Below are 6189 nucleotides of genomic sequence, written 5' to 3'. Positions count from 1 at the left end.
CTCAGACAAGGCTCAAAAAAACAAAACCAACGAAATGAACCCAAACCCAAACCTCTAGATATCCTCAGCGACAGCGACACGTTTAGGAGCACAGGATTTTGCACAGCCTCCTCTGCTCAAGGGCATCAGGCGGGGAAGAGTGGTTTGCCAGACATAAGCTGGATTAGAGTGGGGACCGCCTTAGTGTACAGGCAGATGGCTCCGATTACTAAAGCCACAGTTAGGGTCAGATGCGACCGACTCCCTTCTGATTGATACACTCAGCTCATTTCATGAGGAAGAAACCTGCACTTCTCAGCCTCTCTCTCCCCGTTTTAAAATTTTACATTATTATTATTACCATTATTATTTTTGCAGTCCTGAGATTGAACCTAGGTTCTTGTTTATGCTAGGCAAGTGTTCTACCACTCAGCTATATCCCGGCCCTGGAACTTTAAATTATAAATGTCGCAGGGTTCCATTGAGAGTCCTGTCTTGATTTGCATTAATCAGAGCTGATTATATAGCTGTTGTGGGATTTCCAAATTCTAGTCCTTAAACACAACATTGCCATTGAAACCTGAGTCCATTGAGGCTCAAATCCTGAATACTTCATTAAGAAAAATAATTGTTTTGGTCCATATTTTATCTCACTGAACTCTATGCAAAGGTTTGCTTTTTGGTTTCCTTGAGTTTTGCATTGTTTCAGTGGTGACTGTGTCCCACATATAAATACACTACCGAGGCAAATGATCTAAAGGACCAACCGTGGTCCTTAGTCTACACTGGACAATTGCTTAGTCTTCTGCATGGGAGCTACTCCCACCTGGAAAGGTCATGTTTGATACCTCCAAGGCTCTAATCTGGAGGGAAGAACATATGTGAGCTGAGTCACCAATATGCTCAGGGTCACTTTCCCCCCTAGTGTAGAGTCCACCTCCTGGGAGCTCTAGCCAAGCTCACCGATGTACCTCGGTACAACCTTAACATGTCCCAGATTCTCTCTGGCTGTGGTTTTCTTCAGGTCAAGGTAAGAATTAAGGATGGCTAAGACTTCAGTCACGTTTCTAGTTAAAGCATTCCAGGAGGGACAGTGGAGGGAGGGAAGAACTATCACCTGTTTGTAAGCTCTACTCATTATTTCTCAGAAGCCACAGCCCTTCTGAAGAGATGACCACCCTCAGGTTGTATGGTATCATTTAATTTGGATTTTTGGCTAAAATGTTTGCTTTGTATTTTTAAGATCTGCTTTCTCTTTGACTCATCTTTTACTAATCTGTTTTGAAATGCTGCTAAAATGCCTCAATATGAAAAATGAGCAAGAATAATCTATGGTGAAATAAAGACTTCTCGTTTTCATTGATTTCATTGCTTGCTCTCCACCCATTCCATTAGAATGAAAGCTCCATGAGATGCAGAAAGTTTTGTTCACTTTTATGTACCCATCCCTGAGAATCATGCCCTGCATGTAATAAAGTGGTTGATATGAATCTTGGTAGGGAATTAATGAATAATGTGATAAGATCTAATGACTTATTTTTAAGCAATTCACTTTTTTTTTTTTTTTTTGGCGTGGGCGGGTGGGGGGTACTGGGGATTGAACTCAGGGCACTCAACCACTGTGCCACATCCTCAGCCCTATTTTGTATTTTATTTAGAGACAGGATCTCACTGTTCTGAGTTACTTAGCTCCTTGCCTTTGCTGAGGTTGGCTTTGCCTGCCTCAGCCTCCAGAGCTGCTGGGATTATAGGCATGCACCACAGTGCCCAACAGCAATTCGCTTTTAATGGCAGTACTCAAGATACTACCTGGCAGAGTAGGGGGCACCTGGAGTGTTACTTTTAGTAGGTCTATACCCTTGGTGCTTTACAAGTCAAGCCACAGGGGTCACTGCCTTCTTTGCTGGCTGCCAGAATAAGACTACTAGCTACAGTTTAAAAAAAAAATCATTTCTCATCCTGATTTAATGGATCACCTTTGTAAACAGTGATTAGTTGTGACTTAATACATCTGGGAAAATGTGATAGCATCTGACCCAGAGAATTTACTAGAGAAGCAATAATCCCATTAGTGGAACAGAATTTTAGAAAGATATCACATTCAAACATCACAAATCCACTTAGGTCCTTCTATTATGATTTTTCTTTTCATATTTAAGCTTAATTCTGTTTCTGTAATTAAGGTTGGTTTGTGGTCTCATTTTGTTTTTGATCTTCTCTGAGGAAATCATGGCCAGTAGATTGTCCTGGCTCAGTTGCCACACCCTCTTAGTGGATGGTACAAGAGCACCTCAGGTGAAACCATGCAGCTAACCTCCATAAAAAGTCAGCAGAACTGGCAGGGAAAAAAGGTCACCAAGTGCTGAGTGTAGAGGTGAATTAAAGATGCGACCACTGGGATAGACTCTTGATCTCTGTTCTAACTGGGACAAGAGGTAATATTAGGAATTACAAGAACCATGATGAAAACCAAGAGCAAATTAAACATGGAGTCCTAATGAGAATGACTGCCAACTGGAGAAATATTAGTTGTTCTTGTTTTATATTACAGATACTTTATACATAATTAGTGAGCTATATTGAAATGACAGGCCAAATAGCATGGGTCTTTTCATTTCTATAGAACTAGTCAATATTTTTGTAGACACAAACCCACAGTTATACACCAGCTATGCAAAGAGATTTCTCAATCACTACAGGAAAATTTTTTAATTGAATTACAGGACTTAAAGATCCTTTTATGAACCATCCTGAACAGCTGTAATCAGATAGGTTTTAAGACCATTTGGAATGCTATGGGTGCCCAGCACATCTTAACTATCTCTCTCTCAAAATGACCATTTTTAGGGAATGCATCTCAAGTTGACCCTTCCAATCTTTTAGTAATATTCATTAATATTATACTGACATTGTTTTGAGATCCCTAAAGCATTTATCTGGTCGATACTTTTGTGACTAGTCTATTTCAGCTCATACTATCACTTCTTGTTGGGGTAATAATTGTATTCTATTCTGTATCTTGTCACAGAACTTCCATGCAGGTAGAGAGTGGTAAGCTGGTATAAAGTTGGTGGTTGTTATTCTCAGCAGGACAGGCTGGTCTCCAGGATCTGGTTAAACTTCCATATTGGTACCACATGGAAGGGAAGATGGGCCGGGAACCAAAGACTAATTTCCTAACTTACTGTTAACATAGTGGGTCGACCAGTTTGACATGAGCTATGCCCATGTATACTTGGCAAATTGTAGCAACTGTGGGGTGCCTTGCTTAGACTGTTTGCAGAGAAGCACTAAGGAGGTCCTTAGAAGAAGATATCAGAGCTTGTCTCACAAAGTGTTCTATCTCATAGGCATGACATTTTGAATATGTTCTCTTTTATTCAGGTTTATCCTGAACAAGGGCCATGAACTCCTTATAGCTATTCCTGTAAAGATGACCCTATAATTAAAAGTGAACAACTGTTCTGAGAACTCCGGCACGGTTCCCTCATATTACTGCTTTTGTACTTTCTTGGCAGAAAGTAACGTGCAGATGGAAGAAAGGCATTCTTCGTTTGTCCACAAACCATTGTAGTAGTATTTTGTGCTAACAAACTACTGGTGATAGTCTGTGCTAGCTTGTCCAGGTCATGGGCTGTCCAGATATCTGGATAAATGTTATTTCAGGTGTGCCTGTGAGGGTGTTTATGAAGAGATTAGCATTTGAATTGGGGGACTAGGTAAAAACAGATGACCCTTCCTAATGTGGGTGGGCATTAATCTTTTCGGTGAAGGTCTAAACATGCCTGAGAAAGCTTGAATTTTCTCTCTGCTTGACTCCTTGAACTGGGACATTGATATTCAGCTGCCCACAGCACTCTTGGTTCTCAGGCATTCAGACTTGGATAAAATCTAAACCATTAGCTCTCTGGTTCTCAGGCCTTTGAACTACACCACTGGCTTCTTGGGTCTCCCAATTGCAGATGGCAGATCATGGGGCTTAGCCCCCATAATCACGAGACAATTCCTTAGTATGTGTGTATTTTTTATATATATAAAAAATGTTTTACAAAAGTTTAACACACAAACACACACAATTGGTCCTGCCTTTCTGGAGAACTCTAACACAGACCCATATGACCTGGCTCCTGGAAGCCTACATTACCTCTGTGGGCATGGCAGCCATGAGGTGCCTGATCAGACTGCGGAGTGGCTGCAGTGCATGGGAGGAGGGTATAATTATGCCCAAGAGCAGCAATGGGAGCTAGTATGCAGGATGGAACTTGGCAGAAATGGTTCTGCTGCTGAGCTGACATGGCAGCAATGGCAGAGCCCAGAAAAATGAGTAGTGATGGCCAGCAAAAGGGCCTGCAGCCATCGGGGGCAGCAGGACCCAGTGGAAACAAGAGGGGTTCAGAGAAAAAGAGAGAAGAAAGAACAAAGGCATGTGTTAGCTAACCAGGCAGCTGGCTGGACATGCAAGGATCTGAGAAACTTAACAACTCTTAACACTGTTGAGGACTGTTCCCTTGTCAACAACTCACGAGCAGGCAGAGAAAGAGCCAAAGGCTTAGGGTGCAGTGCTCCGAGTTCAATCCCATAAAATAATAATAGCTGACATTTATTGGGCACAGGCATCCTGTTTGCAGGCTCTGTTTTGGTGCTGTTATAATTCTATCTTACAACTCAAAAAATTGAGGCATGGTTATTAGTAGAGTAGAGGAAAGGAGATGGGGGAGGGAGGAGAAGAGGGAAAGGCTAAGTACTGAGGACTGAATTAGAGCAAATTATATTCCATGCTTGTATAATTATATCAAAATGAACTCTTAATATTGTGTAACTAAAATGAACTAATAAAAAATAAATTGAGATATGGAGTCAGGACACTGACTCCAAGTTTCCTGGTTATTTTCACTTGGAAAGTTGTATCAAATTCCAGGCCCCAAATGGAGCTCAACTTCTTCCCTCACCTCAACTCCCACCCGTTTTCCTGGGCTCCTTATTTTAGGGCATGGTACCATCCATCCAATTCCTTGAGCAAGAAACAAAATCCTACATTCTTCCTTCTCATTTGCCTCCCCTATCAATCATCATTAGATGCCTGCTATGGTCTGAATGTTTTGTGTTGCCCCAAAATCCATATTTTGAAATTCTAACCCCCAAGTAATGTATGGGGGTGGGGCTTTGGAGGTGATTGGGCAATGGGGTGGAGCCCTCATGAACCAGACTAGTGCCCTTATTAAAGAGGCCCAAGCAAGGTCCCTTGCCCCTTCTGCCATCTGAGGACACAGCAAAAAGACAGCCATCTACAAAGCAAGTCATCAGGACACCAAAGTTGCCACTTTGATCTTGGACTTCCCCATCTTCTACAACTGTAGAAATACATTTCTGTTGCTCATGAGCTACTTAATTTATGATATCTTGTTATAGCATTCTGTAGGGACTAAGACAATGCTATTATTATTGTTTTTTTCTTGTAGTGGGGATTGAACTCAGAGGCACTTGACCACTGAGCCACATTCCCAGCCTTATTTTGTATTTTATTTAGAGACAGGGTCTCACTGAGTTGCTTAGTGCCTTGCTTTTGCTGAGGCTGGCTTTGAACTCGTGATCCTTCTGCTTCAGCCTCCTGAGCTGCTGGAATTAAAGGCATGCACCACCATGCCTGGCTTATTAGTTTTATCTCTACTATTGCCATAAGTTTTCTACTTTCCAGTTTTCACTGTCTTGGCCTCTTATCAGGCCACCATTTTCCACAGGGAGCAAGCTTCCCTCCAATCTATTCTCCACAAAGCAACCAACTGCAACGTTTGAAATGCAAACATCCTTTACTTAAAACTTTCATGGCATCTCACTACCTTTTGGATGACGTCTAATCTAACAGCCTACAGCTTTGCAATCCAATCATCAATTTCCCCTTTATTTTCTGGCGTAACAGGATTGATTATAGGTTCTCAAATAAATAACACTGCTTCCTAACTCCTGGCTTTAGTTCACGTCACTGTGTCTGCCTAGCGTAGGTTCTCTTGCAGCCCTTCCTACTTGCATAGCCCCCATAATATCACCGTGGGAGTTAGAATTCCAAAATATGAATTTTAGAACAACACTAACACTCAGATCATAGCAAGCATCTAATGATTCAGATAATGTCTGTGGGAAGCCCCCCGAAATCTGCCTTCTGATCTCGTGTAGACTCAGTTTTCTATGTGCATCAGTTCTGGAAAATTCTAT

Source organism: Urocitellus parryii, chromosome 13 (genome assembly GCF_045843805.1).
Source record: "Urocitellus parryii isolate mUroPar1 chromosome 13, mUroPar1.hap1, whole genome shotgun sequence".
NCBI classification, from domain to species: domain Eukaryota; kingdom Metazoa; phylum Chordata; class Mammalia; order Rodentia; family Sciuridae; genus Urocitellus; species Urocitellus parryii.
Note: the sequence above shows the minus strand (reverse complement) of the source record.